Source organism: Lemur catta, chromosome 5, assembly GCF_020740605.2.
Source record: "Lemur catta isolate mLemCat1 chromosome 5, mLemCat1.pri, whole genome shotgun sequence".
Lineage (NCBI taxonomy): Eukaryota > Metazoa > Chordata > Mammalia > Primates > Lemuridae > Lemur > Lemur catta.
Genome location: NC_059132.1, coordinates 1,743,994 through 1,766,286, shown reverse-complemented (window position 1 = coordinate 1,766,286; position 22,293 = coordinate 1,743,994). Strand labels below are relative to the sequence as shown.

General features: G+C 50.2%; 1 protein-coding gene across 1 annotated transcript in view; it reads left to right on the top strand.

Annotated features, from left to right (window-relative positions):
* Positions 1-19,764: 19,764 nt before the first annotated feature.
* Positions 19,765-22,293, top strand: part of FSTL4 (follistatin like 4) — a 263,832-nt gene continuing 261,303 nt past the window's right edge. The window contains exon 1 of the mRNA XM_045550782.1: positions 19,765-20,000. The gene's annotated coding sequence lies outside the window, so the exon portion shown is untranslated. The remainder of the gene's footprint in view (positions 20,001-22,293) is intronic.

Sequence of the window (22,293 nt, the reverse complement as noted above, 5' to 3'; positions counted from 1 at the left end):
TATCTTTATGAATAAGAGCTTTGTATATTGTTTAAACCAATTCTAAGACATGATTATTAAATACAGTACACTGGCTATTATATTAATACATCCATTGGAAACCACTTTTTATGTTTTCCCATGTTTTGACTAACTATAGAATACAGATATTCAAAATATACTTCCAACCAGAGGAAACAGTGACATTATCTCCCTTATCAGTAAACCAGGTTGGGCTGTAAGATACTAATGCTAATAGTAGTGTTAATGCTGATACTACATCTAATACTCAAACTAATACGAGTACTAAGCAATTATCTTTTCAACCCCCTGTTAAGTCCCAGATCCGTGCCAAGCAGGTGCCAGGCCTGGTGCTGTCTGCCCCTCGTCCCCACCTTGGGAAGCTGTTAGATGTCTTTATAAACAGAAGCTGCGCTTCCGAGCAGTTCAGTGGTTTCCCCAAGGTCATAGTGACAATGACTGGTAGAAATCACGGTTCAAACGCAGGCAGTTGTCTCCAAAGCCGGAGCTCACGATCGAGCCTCCACTGTTGCCATATTGTTTTGTTTCTATCTGCTCATCCAAGCCAGCGTGGCCGGCAGTTGAGGTGGGCACCATAGGATTTACCATGGCTCCTTGGAAACGGTAATAGTCGCTTTTGTTCCTGCAAAGGTTTCCTGACAGACTCCTTCCTAATCTAAATCAGTGAGTGCGGTTGCGCGCAAGGGAAACTGAGCCGTGGAGCACACGTGCAGGCTGAGCGGAGAAGGGTGGGCCTCAGGAACCGGGGAGTCACCCGTGACGCAGGCTGGGGGAGGGCGCAGGGTGGCCGCTGTGATCCTGGGTGTGTGGCTGGCCGTGGACACAGGGCTCTGCGCCCAGTGTGAGCACCGCAGCCCCGACACGTCTGCGTGTGTCCTGCCCGCAGCTCCGTGGCGCGTGCAGGCCCGGTGGCCAGCGGGAAGGCGGCAGGCCAGGCCAGCTGCTGCTGTCTGCACCTCTCGTGCAGGAGCTACGTCCTTCCAGTCTCAGCCGAGATGTCACTTCGCACAGAAGGGCTCCCTGACTGCCGTAGAGCAGCCTGGCTTTCCCGTGGTAGATGCTGCCTGTCCCTCCCCTGCCCTGCTGTGGTTGCTTTTTAAACTCTTTGCGTGGACTGTGAGCTCCGGGAGGGCAAGGAGAGAGTCCGCTGCTCGCTGCTTTGTCTGCAGGCCCGGAACGGGGCCTAGAATACAGGGACTGCTCGGTAATGAACAGAAATAATTTGGAATGTTTTCCCTAACAAGGGAACAAGTGATTCAGGGACATCACATTAGGAAACTAACGGAGCCGAGAGCTTTTCCCGCTGTCTGAATCGGAGCGTGTTGGGTGTGCGGGACTCCCGCGTCCCTCCCTCTCCCTCAGTCCTGCTTCTTGTCTGCGTGTCTGTCTGTCTCTTCTTGCTCTTCTCTGAGACAGACTCTCGCTGTCTCCTTTATGTCCTTCTCTTAATACCTCCCTTCTCTCTGTCATTCTGGTTTGTTTTGTCTATTTCTCTGAAATTCTTCTTATGGAGGCAAAAATGCATATTGACAGCTTGAGAAATTGATCGGGATTCCCCCCCTTAATTTTCTTTATATCTTTCCGGTACAGTTCTTAGTGGCTCAGGGACAACCCCTAGAAGAATAAACATAGGATATTTAACTTTCAAACCAGCAGAAGAAAATTCCATCTACCCAAAAGAATGTAAGAAAGGAAAGGGAAAAAAGAAGTTATAAAAATAGAAAACATAAAAAGGCAGAAATAGTTGTTAATATAAGAGGAATTCAATAATTGTAAATAGTTTAATCTCATTTATTAATCCAGTGACCTGAATAAGTACACAGGAGGAGGAGCCTGTGGGCAAAGAGGAGCAGGTATGGAAACAGGGAACCAGGAAACAAAATAACACAACCGGGGAAGAGCCTCCCCCCCCCCCCCGCCCCCCGCCCTGCCCCCACATGAACCTCTGGCGTCTGCGTCCTGAATTGAGCAACGTGATCCGCTCAACTCTGTGCACCTGGGACGGAAAGAAAAATAAAAGTCCCTGTCTATCTCCTGTCACGTAGTAACCTGGGTGCTGTGGTGACCAGTGTCTCTTGGGGCTGACTTTTCTTGCAGTCATCTCAGGCTCAGAGTCACTGATCTTGCTACATTGTAGCTCTCCACTGTGTTCCCAACCACCGTCCCCTCCACGCCATGCCGCCTGCCCGAGCCGCCTGCCATCAACTGCCTGCCTGGGGTCGGGGGTGTCCTGATGGTTTGGCACAGTGGGGGACACGGGGAGGGGAGGGTGGTGACAGCACTCCCCATCAAGGCTGTTTACCACTTTCTCTTTGCCCCCGGCCCTTGCCTGGCACCCCCTGGCTCTGCACCAGCCCTGGGAGGCCGTAAAGGCCAGGTGAGAAGTCCCTTCCAATGACCAGCATCGTCGGCAGAAGCCCCAGAGAAGGCAGAGCAAGAAGGCAGCACCCGGGGGCGGTAGCAAGCTGACCCCTGGAAAAGCACGGGGAAGGCGGGCAGTGGCCATTTGTGACCCACAGCAGCCCAGATGCCTGTGAGGTCCCTGCCTGGCCGTGACCCCGGCGTATGGGGACTGTGCCAGAGTGGGAGGTGGAGGTTACGGACACAGACTCTCAAGTCTTCCTGCCCAGGCTTAGGATCCCAATTCCGTGGCGGGGTGGATTTGGGCAGGTCATGTGACTTCTCCGAGCCTCAGATTTCTAGTATATAAAATAGAGCAAAATAATGTCCGTCCTTCAGAGGGTTGCAGTGAGGATCAACCGCGGCAATGTATGTGAAGGACCCTGTGTCACGCCTAGCATGTGATGAGTCCACAGTGGTGGCTGCGGTGATCACCAAGCGCCCCAGCTTCACCGTGTGCTCCCGGGGAGAGGGAGCCAGTCTGCGGACGGCCCTCTCTTCCCCACCGTTGCCACCCCTCCCGGGGAGCAGGCAGGACTCCCACAGTGGCTTCCCGCCATCCTCATCCCGACTGTCGTCCTACTTCCTGCTGTCACTCGGGGAATCCGGCCACCGAACCAGCCGCAGAGGGAGAGACTTGCCGAGAGCAGGGGCTAGAGGCCACCAAGACATTAACAAGGACCAGGGAGAGCAATCGCAGCAAGAACCTTCATTCTATTGTGGGTTTCACGGTTCAGTCTCTGCCCCTGCTGTGGAGTTAAAAAGAAAAAGATAACTTTAGCTTTTTCCTTGCAAGTTGGAACCAAGAAAAGAAAAAGAACTGGAATGTTCTTTCTCAGCACAGCTGCCCGCTTGCACCCTGGCGACCAGAGGGCTGCTCCAGCTGAAGACACAGATCACACGGCCCCTCCGGGCCCCCGGCGTCCAAGCTCAGGGAACCTTCTTTTCTCCCAGCAAAGTGCGTCCCTGTGGCCCTGGGAAGGACACATTTTACAAAGCAAAACACCTTTACACTCTTCCCCACCATCATTTTGACAACCGCTTGAATTTAGGAATTTGTTTTTATTTGCTAGAAGAACAAGTATTGGAAATGTTAGAAAGGATAAGGTGCCTCCCTGCAAAGCACTAAAACGTGAACAGTTCGCTGTGTCCTTGTGTCCTCTCTGTGTGCTGTCTCCTCCCTCCCTGAGCCGCTGCGGGTCCCCTCCTCCCTCCTTGCAGGCACAGGGTGACGCTGGCCTCGCCCCATTTTCTCTCCGGTCCTTGGGAGCCCCGTGCCCTGTGCTGTCTTCAGGGCAGGGTCTCCCTTTATTGGGCAGGACGATCGGCTAGTCCCGCTCGTGCCGCACTGTGTCACTGGGCAGCGTCTGCTGGCAGCCTTGCGGGGGGAGCCCCTGTCGGGGGTGGGCAGCCTGCTTTGCCGGGCTGTGGGCTGAGTCCCTGTTTGTCGTGGAGGACTCCAGGGCACCACTGTGACAGTGCGTGCCGACCCCAGGGGCTCAGACGTAAGGCCCAGAGCAGTGGCACGGCAGGCACCCGGCCACCACCAGCCTGAAGGAGGGTCGGGGGGAGGACAGAGGACCCCTGAGACCCAGGGTCAGGGGCTCATCCCCGCATGGCGGCCTCGGGTCTTGAAATGCTCTGAAGAGCCATCGTGCTGGTTCTTCCCAGTGGATGTTCCCTTAAGGTTTTGATGACTTTAATAGTACATAAAACTTGCTCGTTGCAGAATTTCAAACAATTCAAGATTGTGTGAAATAGCAAGTGAAAATTTTCATCATTTCAACCCACAGAGTTGACAACTTTGCAGAGTTTGCAGGGTATATACCCAGAGTCTTTCAATTTTTTCAGTGCCAAGACATACAATACACATATATGATGGTTTAAAGCTGGTTCAAACCTGCGCACACTCTCCTGCATCCTACTCACTTTACTTTAGAATATACAGGCAGTCTCCGCTTTCACACACAATACATGGCTGAAAAGATGTTCAACAGATACGCAAAAGTGAATGAATAATAGACGTATGTTTTCTAAGGCGATTGCAGTCTCAGAGATCTGAATTATTCCGGCATCTTGTTCACATTCCGGCAACTTGTTCTCACGCCCTGCGGCCGGTCACCAAGTTCACCAGCGTAAGTCCAGCGAGTAGCAGCAAATTAAGGCCGAGGGCTTTCTCCTTGCCGTGCCCTGGTGACTTCTTTGTTTCAATCTTATGAAGCCTATACTAGACCTTGTTGTCTTGAAAAATATAGACATTTTAATTTCTTATTATTCATTTTTATAAGACAACAAGGGCATGAGGCAATGAAGTATGACACCATAATGGCACAAACCTGTCCCGCTGTGCCCGCAGAGAAGGCCGCGCTCGTTAAACCGGGCGAAGGGCTGGCGGGCAGTGACACCTTGCAGAGCCTGAGCATGCGTCCTTCTGCCGAGTCCTGGAGCTCTGAATCTGGCAGTTGAATGGTGGCGTAGAGGGTGTTCACGTGTGGGGTACAGAAGTGCCGTCTAGTCACAAGTTGAGATTATAAAGTCAAGGGTCAGGTGTCACGATGCCTTTCCAGGCAGCAGCAGTTGACTCTGCTCGTTAAAAAGAAGGGGAGCTTTATTAACGGAGATAGGGCAGCTCACAGAAGTGTCGGGGGGCCAGAGAAGCGGGTGTGGAGCTCTGTTTTGAGGAACGCTGAGCAAACCCACGATGCAGAACTGTCCTAACGAGAAAATGCCACTGCTGCCGCCAGCAAGCCCCGATGCAGCACTCGGCTCTGCTGGGGAACTTGTCTCTGGGGACCTGCCCTTGCTCTCACCCTGACACCACGAGTGTGTCACGAGCTCAGCCCTGCACGGCTGTCTCACCCGCGATTCTTGCCAGCAAAATGCTGCCTCTCTCTGAGCCCGTTTTCTCACTTCCTTTTTGAAGTTTTGTCTCCTGGGTGGAACCAGGCTACGTACCTGTGTCCTGGTGGCAAAGGAAGGTGGGAAGGGGACTGTCTAGCTTCTACCTTGGGAAGAAGGTATCACGGACAGTTAATGCCTCAAACATTAGAAGGGCATTCAAGAGCTGCTGGGAATCCAGAGAAAAGAAGAAAAAAAAAGAAGTAGTTAGTCTTCTACAGGTATAAATAACTTCAGCGGGTTCTTTTAAAGGCTGCATAGTATTTCATTGTATGCATATACTATAATTTATTTAGCAAATCTTACTAGCATACATTCAAATAATTTCCTTTATTTGTTGCTATTAAAACCATCCTACAATGAACATGTTTGTGTATGTATATGCTCACACATATATGAACACACAAACATGCAAATATATTTGTACACTTTAACTTATTTTTATAGGATTAATTCTTAGGCGAATTGCTGGTCATGAGGTATTTAAAATCTTACATATTTATACATAACATTGTCTTCCTAAAAGCTTGCTGAAGTGCCTCTCAGCAAAGCAAGATCACGTTTACAACAACTAAGTTCAGGGAGTTTTAACAATATTCAAAGACACAAAAAAACAAATAACATGCGCATGTTTCTATATGGTATCTTTATTGACTGGGATATCTACAATAAATGGAATGGCCCCTTGCCCTGCTGAGCCTGAAAGCAGAAAGTTAACTGCATTAGTAATCTATAGATATATACATGGATTTTCTAGGTTATCCATATGGACACTATATGGTTGGGTCTTTTTGATTCATTTTTGTGGTATTCCCATGAGCCCTTGGGAATACTAACTCCAAGTTACTGAATTAGCAGCACCCATATGGTTGTAGGATAATGACTTCATGACTCTAGGAGGTGCTATTTCAAATGTAGTGTATGGGAATTGTGTCCCCTGGAGTTGTGCAGTACATAACCTGCTCAACAGTACCTAGCACCCCTGCCAAACAAAGTAACAGTGATCACTTGGAAATTCTTCCAGTACTCCTTTTGGATTTTTAATTCATTTGTCCAAGGCAGCTGATTATGAAACATTAAACCTGGTTTCCCCTCTAGAGCAGTGAGGCAGCAACAGTGACAGCTCCTAAGTGTATAAGAAATGCATCTTCAATTCTGTGACATTTTACATTCCCAACTTTGCCCAGTGGCCAATGGTTCCTTCTTCCAAGTGACATATTGATTGTACCTACATGCAGGGTGAGTGTGATTGTGTGCAGTGTGTTGAGCTCATCATCTGTCATCCCATTCTTACTGTCATCCCAGGCCAAGACGATATCAAATTGGAAGCAGTAGCGTAGAAAATTACGGACAAATCAGAAAAGACTACAGCTGTGCAGTGAATCGGGCCAGCACTCCACGTTTAGCATTTCTCCCGATGTGCACACCCTGCTCCTTCCCTTCACCCTCCTGGCGGGTCTCAGAGCCAGGAGCGCACTGGAATAATTAGAGATCAACTCTGACCTTGCTTTGAAGCCAGGGACAAGGTGTCCCCGAGAGCAGGAGATTCTGCTGTCCTAGAAACCATGTCACATCTTGGAGGCCACGGGGTGGCTCACCACGGTGTGACAGTGAGGAAGCTGAGATTGACGCCCGGTGATTGATGTGGCTGTGAAAGGCAATTTCCCTCTCCCAGGGCACCTGGGACGGCCCATTCCCCCAGGGTTTATGAGACCCTCGTTAATCACACCCCTGCAGGTGGACCTGTGCCCAGCGGCTAATGAGAGGGCGCCATGTTGCCGGTTGGCATGAACGTAGGCGCGGCTCCGGCAGGGCGGGCAATTTCATGCATCGTCAGAGTGAGAAGCCGTAAGGAATGGCGTGTGGGCAAGGCCACCTCGTCACTGTGATAACTGCAGGCTCCTCTGTCACGCACCCTGCCTGTTGTCACTTTTGTGTTTGCTCAACGTACCTGCAGTGCGTGTGAATGGGGCCTGCATTTTCATGCTAACCAGCCCCAGAGCACAGTCTTTCTTCTTGTTCTAAAAATTCAGTTCTGATTTTTTTTTTTTCTGGCTCATAGAGAGTCTGGGCCTGGAGAATGAGTCCCGGGGACTGTCCCTGGCTGAGGCCAGCTCTTGAGAGTTTGTGGGAAAGATCACGCTGGGTGGAGTCACCACCGTTGTCTCCCGCCCAGCCCCTGGCGGCCAGCAGCTCGGGGTGGCAGATGAAAACATGCTTGTTCCACGGTCTCGGGACCTCGAGAAGCTAGCAGTCGGAGGTGACGTGGAGAGACGGCATTCCTCCCGAGAAAGGCCTGGTCGGAGGTTCCTCTCTGCCGGTGGCCCTGCCCTGCCCACAACAGGGCTTCCTCAGTCAGGGGTCTTCCAAGAGTGGGGGGTCCTTTCCTGCCTGGCTCAGGGATTCTGCCCCGCCTGGAACCAGCTGACTTGACTCTGAGCTCTGGGTTTGCTCTGGAAGCCAACAAGCCCCAAGGTCAGGGTGAGACCCCCTCTCGGGGGAGGAGCAAAGGCTGTTTCACCAGCCTGGGAAATCCTGCCCCTCTCGGAGCTCACCCCAGGGGCGTCACACACCTTCTTTGTTCACTGAGACAGGGGAGACCTGAGGGGCCAGTAGCCCACTCGCGTTTTAAATAATCCATTCAGTGACTGTTTATGGAGCACCTACTGTTGCCACACTCCTGTCTAGAAGCTGGCTGGCAATCTGGCCCAGGCACAGTGGCTCACGCTTATAATCCTGGCACTTTGGGAGGCCAAGGTGGGAGGATCGCTTGAGGTCAGGAGTTCGAGACCAGCCTGAGCAAGAGCAAGACCCCGTTTCTGCACAAAATAGAAAAATTAGCCGGGCATGGTGGCATGTACCTGTAGTCCCAGCCACTCAGGAGGCTGGGGCAGGAGGATCATTTGAGCCCAGGAGTTTAAGGTTGCAATGAGCTATGATGATGCCACTGCACTCTAGTCTGGGTGACAGAGTGAGACCGTGTCTCAAAATAAATAAATAAATAAATAAATAAATAAATAAATAAATAAATAAATAAAGCTAGTAATCTGGAAATGCAAACAGATACAGGCAAAAAAAAAGTCCAAGAAAAACCCTCTCTTTCTCACCAAAGGACCATAAAAGAGGCAGCCTAGCAAGAGGAAAACTTTTAGACAAAAACCAAACTCTACCCCAAACTGATGTACAGGTTTAACACAATTCCTACCAAAATCTAAGCAAGATATTTTGTAGATAGAGGCAAGATGATTATAAAATTCATGTAGAAAGATAAAAGACCAGTTAAAAGAATTTTGAAAAAAAAATTGGGAGGAATCACTGACTTCAAGATTTATATATTAATAGCTACAGTGATCAAGACTATGTGTATGGTGGAGGGCTAGACACAGAAGTCAGAGGAACAGAATAGAGAACCCAAAATAGATCCATAAAATATGCCTAGCTTATTATTTTAGTTTAGTTTAGTTTATATTGAGGTGAAATTCGTACAAAATTAAACCCTGAAAATGAACAAATCGGAGGCATTTAGCACATTCACAATGTCGTGCAATCACCATTCTACCTAGGCTCAAAACACTTCTATCACCGAAAATACAAATCTGTAGCCTTCAAGTAGCTGATCCCCATTTCTTCTTCCAGCCACCAATCTGTTCTCTCCTTCTACAGATTTGCCTATTTGGATATTTCATATTAGTGGAATCATATAAATGTGACCTTGTGTATCTGTCTTCTTTCACTTAACATGTTTTTGAGGTTCATCCCTGTGGTTGCAGGTACCAGTACTTCAGTCCTACTTATGGCTCATTGTAATAATATTCCACTGCATGTATAGACCACGGTTTGCTTATCTGTCATCTATTGATGGACATTTGAGTTGTTTCCACCTTCCGGCTGTTGTCCACAGCACTGCTATGAAAAGTCATGTGTGAGTTTTTGAGCGCCTGTTTTCAATTCTTTTGGGAATATACCTATGAGTGGAATTGCTGGGTCACAGATCATTCTATATATAACTTTTTAAGGCCCCACCACGCTGTTATCCATGCAACTGAATCATTTTACGTTTCTATCAGCAGTGTATGCGATTTCCAGTTATTCATGTTCTTGCCCCAGCTTAGCTTCCATTTTTTTGAAACTTACTAATATAGCCATCCTGGTGGGTATGACGTGGTATCTTGTTATGGTTTTGATTTGCATTTCTCTAATGCAAAGTTTTGACCATTTGTATATCATCTCTGGAGAAATGTCTGTTCAAGTCCTTTGTCCAGTTTTTAATTGAGTTGCTTTGTCTTTTTGTTGTTGAGTCATAAGATTTCTTTATGTATCCTGGATATTGATTCCTCATCAGATATATGATTTACAAATTTTTTTTTACTGTGTAGGTTATGTAGGTTGTCTTTTTACTTTCTTGACAGGGTCCTTTCATGTGTAAAAATGTTTAGATTTGATAAAGTCCAATTTATTCCTTATTTATTACTCATGCTTTTTGTGCTATAAGAATCTATTGCCAAGTCCAAGGTTGTGAAGATTTACTCCTGTGTTTTTCTCCAAGAGTTTATGGTTTTAGCTCTTATATTTAGGTCATTGATCAATCTTAAATTAATCTGTGTATTTGGTGTGAGGTAGGGGTTCAAACTCATTCTTTTGCACGTGGGTATCCAGTTATCCCAATGCCACTTGTTGAAGAGACTATTCTTCCTCCATTGAATAATCTTGGCAACTTGTTGAAACTAATTAGCCGTAGAGGTATAAGTTTCTAAACTCTCAATTCTATTCCATTGGTCTATGTGTCTACCTTATGCTAGTGCCACACTGTTTTAATTTCTGTACCTTTGTATTAATAGTAAGTTTTGAACTGTGAGTCCTCTGACTTTGTTTTTTTTTTTTTTTTTTAAGATTGTTTTGGCTATTCAGGGACCTTTGCAATTCCTGCCCATTTGATTTTTGACATAGATGTGAAACAAGTCTATGGAGGAGAGAGAGCTTTTTCAACAAATGGTGCTGGAGCAATTGTACGTTTGTAGGAAAAAAAATGAACCTCAACCTAAGTCTCAGACCTTGTACAAAAATCCACTCAAAATGGATGATGGACTTACATGTTAAGTATAAAACTATTAAACTTTTATTTAAACATAGTGGAAAATCTTTGGGATGTTGGATTTAGATTTGACACCAAAAGCAAGACCCATAAAAGGAAAACATGATAAATTTGATTGTATCAAAATTAAAAAACTTTTGCTGTGCAAAAGACCCTTTTTTAAGGGGTTATAGACTAGAAGAAAATATTTGTAAACTATCTCCACAAAGAACTAGCATCTAGAATGTCTAAAGAACTCTCAAAACTCAATAGTGAAAAAAAAAACCAAACAAACCAAACAATCCAATTAGAAAATGGCCAAAAGATATGAAGAGACATGTCACCATAGAGGGTGTACAGATGGCAAATGCACACATGAACGATGTTCAACAGCATTACCCATTAGGGAAATGGAAATGCAAATTAAAACCACAATAAGATATCACCACACACCTGTCAGAATGCCTAAAATAAAAAATAATGACAACACCAAATGTGGGCGAGGATGCAGAGAAATAGAATCACTCACACATTGCTGGTAAGAATGGAAAATGGTGCAGCTATTCTGGAAAATAGTTTGGCTGGTTCTTTTTTTTTTCTTCCTTTTACATGAAACACTTTTATTCAAAATTGGCCATTTCTTTAAAAAACTAAACATGCAACTATCATACAAGCCAGCAATAATACTTTGTGGGCATTTATCCCAGAAAAATAAAAATTTATGTTCACACAAAAACCTGTACACAAATGTTTATAGCAACTTTATTTGTAATAGCCAAGAAGTAGAAACAACCTAGGTGGTTAAACAAATGTGGCACTTCCATACCTGGGACTCAGTAGTACAAAAGAACAAACTGTCGATACATGAAACAACTTGGATGAATCTCAAGGTAATTATGCTGAGTGAGAAAGACCAATCCCCAAAGGGGTTACATATTGTATGATTCCCTTTATGTCACATTCTTTTTTTTTTTATTCTTATTTCGGCATATTGTGGGGGTACAAAAGTTTAGGTTACGTTATGTAACATTCTTGAAACGACAAAATCATATAAATGAGAAAAGACTAGTGGTTGCCTGGGATTAGGGATGAGGGGAGGAGGGGAGAGAAAGGAGGTGGATATGGCTCTAAGGGGCCACAGGAAGGATTCCTGTGACAGAGATGTTCTGTGTCTTGACTATGTCCATGTCACTATCCTGGTTGTGACATTGTGCTACGGTTTTGCAGGGTGTTACCATTGGGGGAAGCTGGGTAAAGGGTACATGAGATCTCTCCGTATTATTTCTTACAATTGTATGTGAATCTAGAATTACGTCAAAATAAAAAATTTAAGTAAAAAATAAATGACATATTCTTTAAATTTTCCCCATTTGTGATAACAGACTGGGCGCCCGTTGGCATGTAAGCCGCACGCAGGGGCGAGGGGGGAGGTCAGGTGAGGACACGCAGGATCCCTTTACTCAGCCTTTCTCTTGGCTGGAAGTCACTGACTGCTGGGACGCTTGAGACTGTTTCAATTTTAAATTGGTTTTTTCTTAGACATGTATGTTTGATTTGTGCCCATAATAGGCTGTGTTTAAGGACTAGAAACATAAGGAATCTGATGATGAAATACAAGATAATTAAGAGCAAAAAATGGTAAGTCTACAATTCCGCTTCAAAATTACCTTCACCAATCTGTAAGTTGCATTCATCTGATAAAAAGCCTTATTTAGAATATCAAGATGTCTTTGGTACTTCAAAAACAGTGTTAAAAAGAGAAAATAGAGTGACAATTATATCCAGTTTGGTTTTCCCTTTGTTGAGAATAAAGGCTCTCTCCATATCCACAATGTGTTATTTGCACAGTGCTTGCAAATAGTGGCCTGAAATCTTTCCCCTCCTGTCATTTATAAACCAAAAAAAACATAGAAATTATAAAAATAAAAGAGTAGTGTTTTTAGCATAAAATTCCAGAATTTCACACATCAATTCTTGAAAGACAGTTTTTGCTTATTCTTGATGCTGTGTCAAGGAATTAAATCTTAAAATACTTTTTGGTCTATATTCAGTCCCCAAACTAGATATCACTTACCATTTTTTAGCATACTTGTCAGAAAACTATGCTTTCTTTCATATCATTTAATAAAAATTAAGCATTGTGTATTTGTTGTTAAATGATACAAAATGGAAATTTGTCTGGAATGATTGTATATTATGAACATTATTAATGATTGCGTTAAAGCAAACTTTGGAGATAATATTTAATGTGATACTCTGAAATAATTTGTTTAAAACTTCAAATCAGTCTTCTGTCACATACTGCCCCAAAATGGCAAAACTATTTTAAAAATTTTTGAGGGGGGTTTAGTGCAAGGCGTCTGCGAGTCACACAGGGCCGCAGTGCTGATGTGTGTGCCCGCCTTTGTCAGCGGCGAAGCACCCTGTTGGTGTCAGTTGTGCACCCACTGTCTTTTATCCAGGGAAATTAAGAAATGGAGGGTCCTGGTTAATTAAATGCTCTCCATAACTGAAAATTACCACATGTCTCATCACGGGGCTGGAGTCAAGAGACTTCAGCCTTTGACTAGCTTGGGGTTGTTGGCAAGTAAGGTGCGAAGCACACCTCCACGTGCCAGGTGCGGATGATGTCGATGTTAATGGCGTCTCTCTCCCATACCATGTGTTTTCATTATTTGAAGCCAGTAAAATAATGCATCAGGTTTCTATTTACATTTTGGCTTCTTTCTCACTTGGCATATTTTCTACTTTAAGTAATGGAAAAACCCTACTAAGTTGATTTAACTAAGAAGGGAAATAAGTCCCAGGGTGGGACAGCTTCAGAGCTGGCTATCGAGCAGCTCACTAAGGATCTAGTTTCTTTCCCTGCTCTGTCATCCATCCTCCGTGGGTCACCTTAGGTGTTCTCAGGGTCACAGGTTAGTGGCCATGGTCTAGGGGTCGCTTGTAGTTAGTGACAGTATCAAGGGGGAAAGAGGAACCATCTCTTCCCGAGCTTCTCTTCATCCCCAGCCAACACCCTCTCTTCTCTCCGTGGCCAGAACCGGGCCCGGCTCACCACTTGGCCCGTTCCTGGCAAGGGGCCTCCTGACCGGCTTAGACCACGCTGAGGCTGAGACACCTGAATGGAACTGACATTCTAGAGGCAGAAAAGAAGATAGAAATGTATTTTGCAGATGCAACACCAATGGTGTCTACCATGGTCTCCCGGATGACATGTTCGGTTTTGATTTTATGTGACAGGGGTTCACAATGAGAACAATTAAGTAAATGTAGCAATAGGTTCAGAACAGAAGGTTCTCCAGCCACTGGTTTGTAGGACGTGAATTCTGAGCTATGTGTCAGCTGCCGCACACTCATACCCAGTGTGCAACTGACACGGAATTGTGCAGTGATGGTCAGGGTGGGCTCTGGGTGCAATCCTAGCTCTGCCATTTGCCATCCAGTTTGCCGTAGATACGCTAACTTCTTGCAGCTTCATTTATAAAATGGGGATCTTGCAGAGTTGTTGTGAGGGTTGGGTGGAACAATACACATGAACGGCTAGGACCGGTGCCTGATGCGTAGTTAGCACTCAGTAAACATCAGATGCTGGTTTGACGGCAGTGATGATGACTTTGTACTTCTCAGTGACAGCACCTGGTCTTCCCTGCCTCACTGTCACCACCAGCCACTATCCTCCCTGTCCAGTCTCTTCTCCATACAGCAGCCAGAGTTATTTGTTAAAAACATACAGTAGATTGTGTCTTTCTCTGGCTCAAAACCCTCCCAGGGCTCCCATGACACCTAATGTCAAATCTAAAATACTTGCAGTGTCCCCTTATCTACGGGGTTGCTTTCTACAGCTTCAGCCACCTCCAGTCAACTGCAATCTGAGAATGTCACATGCAGTGAGATATTTGAGAGAGAGAGCGCATACACATATTCATATAACTGTTACTGCAATACATTGTTATAATTGTTTCATTGTATTATTAGTTATTGTTAATCTGTGACTGAGCCTAATTTATAAATTAACCTTTATCATAGGTACGTATGTATAGGAAAAAGAGTTTACATAGGGTTTGGTGTTATCTGAGGTTTCTGGCATCTACTGGGGGTCTTGGAACGTGTCCCCGTGGGTGAAGGGGACTACTGTGATTGTCAGGGCCCACAGGCCCCTGTGTGATCTGGCCCCTGCCCAGCCCTCTCTGTCTCCTGCAACCTTTCCCCCGGTTCCCTCTGCTTTGCCACCTGGCCTGGCTCGCGTCCCGCCCGGGACTCCACCACGTTCTTTGTGTGCTGTGCCTCCGCCTAGGCGCTCCCAGCTGGATCTCTCATGCCTCGTCCCTCATCCAATCACGCCTGTGCTTAAGCACCGCCACAGAGAGCACTTTGTCCTCTGCTCTTTTGAAAACAGCCACCACTCTTACTTCCAGGTACTTCTTCTCTCAGTCTGGATTCTCTAGAACTGCGGTCCCAACCCCCGGGCTGCTGACCGGTACCAGTCCGTGGCCTGTCAGGAACCGGGCTGCACAGCAGGGGGTGAGTGACAGGCACCTGTATTCACAGCCGCTCCCCATCGCTCACATCACCGCATAAGCTCCGCCTCCCATCAGATCAGTCCCTGTCTCCCATCACCCCCAGATGGGCCGGTCTAGTTGCAGGGAAATAAGCTCGGGGCTCCCACTGATTCTGCATTATGGTGACTTGTATAATTATTTCATTATATGTTACAATGTAATAATAATAGAAATAAAGTTCACAATAAATGTAATGTGCTTGAATCATCCCAAAACCATCCCCCACCCCAACCCCTGGTCTGTGGAAAAATTGTCTTCCATGAACTGGTCCCTGGTGCTGAAAAGTTGGGGACCGCTGCTCTAGAAAACAGAGCTGGAGGCAAAAGCTTATGTGCTAACACTATCGAGGGGGAGGACAATTGCAGGGAGGAAGAAAGTGCAAATGCTGAGCAGGCCACCGCCCTGGAGCCAGTGGAGCTGTGTGCTGGGTCTCCAGGACATCTTCAAGGAGGATGGGGGGCGGGGCGGGGGGAACTGCGTGTCAGTGTGGACCATCCAGGGGAGCAAGGGGGATTTGTCACCTGGCCCCTGTGCCCAGGCGCCCACTGGTCAGAGGGCAGCCATCAGGGCAGTGGCCCCTCCGTGCCGCTCCCTCTGACCAAAGCAGGCCTGAGGCCAGCCTGTCCTTGTCAGCTGGTGCCACATGCAGAGCTTCCTGTCTGCAGTAGTGACGCGGTGGCAGTAAGAACAGAGGGGACCTGGCTCTAAGCCTGTGGGAGCAGCATGGACAGTTGTCGGGCCACTCTGGCCAGGACGCCAGACAAGTGTCCAAAGCCCTGGGGGGGACCAGGGGCAAAGAGGTGAGTGCGGCTGCTCAGATCTGGGGCAGTCTGGGGCCGGCGCCATCTTGCAGGTGGATCCTCATCTTGCCCTGTCCCCAGAGCGTGTGAGATGCCCCCGCAGTGCTGCACATGCATTTGAACGGAACGTCTGTTCATAAGCATGGAAGCTCCCTAAGGTAGGAGCTTGTCTTTTTGAATAATCTGTCTTATGACTGGGTTGGAAAACAGGGTCATGACAAAAATTTGTGAGCTTGTGCTTCCCCTTTTGGACAAAAGAAGTTGGCCCCTCCCTTGCCTCTGCCCCTCTATATTCCCTCTGCCACTCCTCTCTCCCACGCTCGTAGGATGGGGCACTTTGTGGCATGGAGGCCTGGCCGTCTCATCCCAAATTCTTCTTTGTGCACACTGAGTTCTTAGGGTAGCAAAGCTTAGTTTCCTCCTGTTTTCAGCGCTCTTCTTAGGCCCCTTGTGCCATCAATCCAGCCCCTGGGAGTTTAAGGGGAATTTAGTCTCAGGAGCAGCAAGTACCAGGTGAAGGGTGTTAGTATTCATCTCCCCCCGCGGTTACCGGTCACTCGCCCTTCCAGCACCGCGTCTCCTCATTCATCCCAGCCTCTTAATTAAAATTCCTGCTCTACCCCACTTCTTCCTTGCCTTGAAAATTTTCCCCAATCAGCTATCTCTTGAATGAATACCTGATTTCCAAGCTGGCTACTTCTCTTCCAAAATCAAAGTTAAAAATAATTATTTGCATGTGATTTCACATGTAGGATTTTGAACTTATTGCCTACACTCCCTCAATTTCTAGATGATTAAATGAATCGTCATTTTAAACGTCAGCATTAATACTAGACTTACGGGAAAACTTTAACATCATCGCTCATTTTAGATCAAAGTAGCCCTGACTTCTATAAATACTAGCAAAACAAAGACATGATGTTTAGAATTGGAAATGCTCTTAGAAGTTCAGTTGATATGACAGCCCCCACCCACCCGTCCCCAGCTCCCGCTTGAGAGAAGAGACTAACAAGACGCAGAACAGGGGTGACTCACCCAGGCTCACGCAGCCCTAGAGGGGCCGAGGCAGAGCGAGGCCTAGCCCTGCCGCCCTGTCCAGGCTCTCCTAAGCACAGGCTGCTTCTTCAATACACTGCAGGGCTTGGTTTGAAGATTTACAAAGACGTTTTTTGGACAGGCAGCAAAATGTTAAATTATGCAAGACAAGGAAGACTGTTTCCTGCCTTTTCCCACCTTCTAATGTTTGACCTCCCTGTCTGGCTTCCAACAGGTATCTCTGGGCACTGTCTGAGCAGCCCAGGATGGGCCCCCAGGGTGACCTGACCCACAGCTAGTAATGCGGACACTTTTGGTTGAATCTGGAGAAAGTGCCTTGGTCCCATGGCTGCGTGTCATCTCTGGGTATCCTGACGGGCTGCTGTAATCTGAAATGACCTGTAGGACACATTGTTTGGCAGTAGTTTTGCATCACATGGTTGTGTTTCGGGTAAGAAAGAAATAGAAAACAGGTGGGAGGCTGAGGCAGGAGGATTGCTTGAGGCCAGGAGTCTGACTGAGGCTGCAGGGCACTAGGATTGCGCCTGGGAGTAGCCACTGTGCTCCAGCCTGGGTAACATTTAAAAAAAAAAAAATGGGATGTTTAAATTTTCTGATCTTATAAAAGTATATTAATAACTTCCTATTATTTGTCTCTGGGTCTGCCTGGGTTAGAGTGAGGGCTGGGGATAGTTATCTGAATTTGTGTTTCCTTTTAGCTCCCCCATTTCAAACTTACTGAATTATATGATGTTTACAAGAAATTCAAAACTTAACCAATTTTTATGTCAGTATGCTTGCAAGTTCTGAAACAGGGTTTCAGGCAAATTCTGAAATTCTCCGTGTGAAATATAGCCTATTTTCCAATTTGGGGCATATTATTAAACCAAAATTGCCCTGAGAGGTAAAGCACAGAGCAATCCAAAGAGGTGTGAAGGTCTCCTGGCATCTGATGCCGCTTCCCTGGAGGCTGGTTTTATTTCGTCATTCACACTTCACCTTTTTTTATTCCAAGGTGACTTTTAATTCCACTCTTATTTTATGCACGGCAGTCACAACAGCTCACTCTGATGTTGACACTATCTCCAAGGGATGTTCCGTACATCTGGTTTGCAGCAGCTGCATCCTCCCACTTCTTTGGGGAGCTGGAGGGAAGAAAGCAGTCCTGCTCGCTGCATTAAACAGAGCTGGTTCTGATCTTGGTCAATCTATAGACCTTGACTTACATGTGACCTTGAGTTATTAAAAAACAAAAAACACACAAAGTCCTGCTTTGATTATGTCATAAGGCCACTAGGCTGACTCAGGGGCTTTGTGCTCAGAGCTGAAATCTGCTTTTCCAAACACCTCAGCGTCCGAGGAGGGGGCTCAGGCCACCCTGACCACGGCCTGAGAGTCCACTGCAGAGGGGGGCACAGCCTGTTTCCAAACTTCCCTGCCTCCTGTTCGCGCCCGGTCTCCTTTTCTTTTTCCCTAGACGGAAAGTGCTGTCCCTTCCCCAGTCTGGCTGCAGGGGATCTGGCCTCTAGCCAGCCTCAGACGTTCAGCACGGATGGCCTTGGCAAAGATCCAGATCAAATCTGAGACAGCGTCACAGCAGCCAGGGCCCAGGGCCACTGAGGATGGAGTAGCCTTTATCCTTCTGGGTACAAACCATGGTATCCGCGTGGGAAGTCACCCAAGTTGTCCAACCCTTCATTTTACAGATGGGGAAACCGATGCCTATGGCAGAGGGGTGACTGGCTCTGTGTCACACAGTTGGCCAGTGGTGAAGGGAGGGCTGGACCCCAGACCGACACTGTGAGGCAGGACCACGCTGGCCCATTCACTTCTGTACCCCTAGCAACTAGCACAGTGCCTGGTACATGGGAGGAGCCGTCACCAACCGGGCCTGCTGCGCCCTACTGGGGTCCCGGCGCCCCAAGTCTTGCTGCAGTGCCTGGCGCAGGTGTTTGCTTGAGGAAAATCTGTTGAAGGAAAAAACAAACATAGCATCTCTCCCTCCATGTCAGCCTTTTATCCTTCTTCCCTTTCCTCTGGCATTTAACTAACCTCATCCTCGGAAAAGCCCCTCTGCCCACTTCTCCTGGCCAGGAGAGGTCAGAGAGGCATGGACAGGACGCTGTCCCCCTAGGCCAGGAAGCCACGCGGCCCCACACAGCCAGAGCGGGGGACAGCCCTTCAGAAGCACTCCTGGCTGGGGCCCCCCTCCTAAGTTTAGTGACAGGCTGAGGCTACACTATGACCACCTGGAAGGCCCGAGGTGTTACAAACGTGTTTCCACTTTATTTGGGAACCAAGACTGATCTCAAAAGCTTGTGGCTGTTGAAGAGGGACACAGAAAAGTTTGGGAGCCCTCAGACTTGGGGATGGGGTCCGGACGGAGAAAGTGTCTTGTTCTAAGGGATAAGAAGGACCCTCTGGTCCCAGCTTGGTCAGGCTGGGCAAATGTCACCTGGGATTGCCGCTGCATGCCCAGTATCTCCCAGGGTTGTGCGGTTGGGAGAGGGCAGATTCAGAAGAGGGATATAAAAACTTTGCTCTTTCGCAGGTTTTTGGTTCTCAACGGAGTGGGAGCGCCACCTGATTTTGCCTCCAGGGACAGCTCTCTCGGTGTGGTGGACTGGGCGGCTCGCGCTCCACCAGCAATGGCCACTGAGACCAGTCGTTCGCCCTGAGAGCGCAGCCTCGGGGAACCTGGCCCGAAAGGAGCCCTAGAGGAGAGCAGAGGGGAAAGGAGTGGGAGGAGGGGGCTGTCGCCAGCCGACCTCCATGCCAGCCGGAGGCGGGAGCGCGGCCCCGGCCCCTCCCGCGGGACCGAGAGGCCTCAGCGCGCCCGGAGTCCGCGCCCCGCGTGCGCGCCCGGCTGCTCTGCGCACCTGCCGCGGGCGCCGCGCGGGTCGGACCGGCGGGCGGGCGGGCGGCGCGCACAGGTGGCGGCGATTGGGCAGGCGGGGCCCGGGGGGTGACGTCACGGGCTCCGGTCCCGGCGGCAGAAATAGGGCAGCCGCGGCGGCGGCGGCACAGCAGCGGGCAGCGGCGGCTCGGACGGCCGGAGCCTTCGCAGCTCCGCGAGCCCAGGACCCGCCGACAGCCAGCGAGACCGAGCGAAGGACGCGGGGCCGGGTGGCCGCCGCCGCCGCCGCCACTGGCGCTCGCTCCCTGTCGCCCGAGTCCGGCCGCCTGGTCTTCCTCTCGGCCCGGCAGCCTCAGGTACGCAGGCGGGAGCGGCTCCGGAGCGGGCGCGGGGAGGCTGCCAAGCTGCTCTCGCCGCCGCCAGCCGGTCCCGCCGCGCCCCACGGGGGTCCCGCGCCTGCGGCCGCGCGTCCTGCTGCAGGGCCCGGCGCGGGCGCTCGCTCGTGCTCTCTGCCCGCGCCGGGAGAGCCAAGTTTGCCCGCCGCCGCGGGCGCGGGACCAGCGGGCCGGGGCTCGGCAGGGTGACCCCGGCCGGGGCTGGGACCCGAGGTTAGGGCCGGGGCGCCGAAGCTCGTGGCCGGGGGCTGCGGCGGGGACCGGACGGACCGGCTGGCGCGCACAACCGCTCGCGCCGAGGCCGAAGCTCGCGCCCGGCCCCGAGACCCTGCGGGCGCCGCTCTCGGGCTCGGGACCCCGGCAGCCCCGGAGGCGCCAGGCGAGCGCAGTCCCGGGCTCGGCCCGTGCCCTTGGCTCCGACTGCGGGGCGGACCCGCTCTGCACTCCCTGCCGCCCCCGTCTCCCGCTCCCCGGCTTTGCGGGGAAACTTCCGTCTCCTCGCCGCAGCCCGAGGGGCCCGCTGAGCCCCGCCTGGCCCGCGCTTGCCCGCGTCCCCGCGTACGAGGCTGGGGACGAGGGGATCGGCCCCAGCGGCCCCGGGCAGCCTGCGGCTCTCGTGCCGCCGCGCCTGCCGCTGCCCAGGTGTCGCCCTCCGGGGGCTCCAGGGAGCAGCTCGTCCTGGGGGCCTGGTCCTAACCGAGCCCGCACCGTGGGCGACCTCTGCCCCTCTGTGCGCCAGCGAAGGAGAGACCAGTGCCAAGTTTTGGGGGGACCGAGACGACGCAGGCAGAGAGCGCCGGTTTGGTCGTGTGTCGCCTCGCGTGTGGGGACGGACGCCGCGGCACGGGTCTTCCCGGCTCCCTGCAGCTGCCCGAGCGGCGCCGACCCGAGGCTGCCACCTGAGGACTTCGCGCAGCGCGACCCGCGGGGCGGCAGCGTCTCCCGGTGCCGAGCGCGGCGAGCGCCCCCGGCGCGCGTGTCCCCTGGGAGCTCCGGGGACGACGGGGTCGGGCCCTGGCCCCTGTGCCTCGGCCCACGGGGCTGGCCCCCCGCGCGCGGTCCCGGACCTTGCTCCCGATGCCTGTCCCCGACAGCGACGGATGGCACCGCCACCGCCTCGCCGCGCTGTCCTCTAGGCGTCGCTTCCGCCGAGGTTTCCTGGAGTGAAAAATAGCGCCGGCAGCTCCGGCCGTGCCCTTGTCAGTTTGCTGCGAGCCCGCGCGCCGGGACGGTGCCGGGTGGGCCCGAGGTGCAAACGCCCGTCCGCGGTCTCTGGGCCAAACCTACCCAGAATTTCCATAAGGGGTGGCGAGGTGGCCGCCAGCCCAAGTGTGCACCGGGGACGGCACTGTGTCACAGTCTGCGAGGGGAAAGAGGGGTCAGAAACCATGAGGACTCTCTCCCAAGTCCCAGGTCATTTTCCTACCACTAGGCCTAGGGGAAGCCGGAGATGATTTTTGACAGTGTCGTCTTAGTCCCGGGCCGGGTCAGTTGGCCCCTCCTGGTCCCCAGAGCAGCCCCTGGGTCTGGGCGGTGGTCCGTGGGGGGCTCACCTGGGAGGCAGATGGTCGGAGGAGTGAGCGGGTGGCTTCTGTCACACCAGAGCCCAGCGAGTCTCGGGCAAGGGCTCAAGCCCAGCCCCCGGGCCGATGCCCTGCAGGGCAGTGTCTGCTCCCGTCTCAGCGCTGTGAGGACAGCCGCAGCGTCCCTGGCCGGTCTGCCACACTCTGCCGCATGTCACCTGTCTTCCCCCCTCCTCGGAAAAGGGATGCTACCCTCTCCCACGACTTGAGCCCGAGCCAAAGGTCATGCAGGAAATAGCCCACTTTGATGTCATGTATGAAAATTGCTCTTAGGGTCGTCCCGGTGCCTTTTTCTCTTAGAATTTCATGATCACCCTCAGTTTTTGTTGATTCCAGCAAGGCTCTTTTTCTTCTAGAAAGGGGCCAGCTTGTTCTTCTGGGCACTGGGAGAACTTCCACCCTTTTGGCTGTCCTCCGAAGGTGGGTGAAGGGAGGGAGGTTGGATTTGCTACCTTGACCAGTCACTCAGGAGTCTCTTCCTTTTTCTAAGGCTGTAGGGTTTCTTTTAAACATGACCTTCATGTTGTGATCTTTTGTTTGACTCCACACTCTATTCCAGAGATTGGCATTGAATAGTCAGAATTTCATAAAACCTGCTTTAATTTCTACCTTGCCTTTTTGAGTATTTCTCTGCCAGCTCAACCTTCTTGAGTTGCTTACGTGTGGTCCAT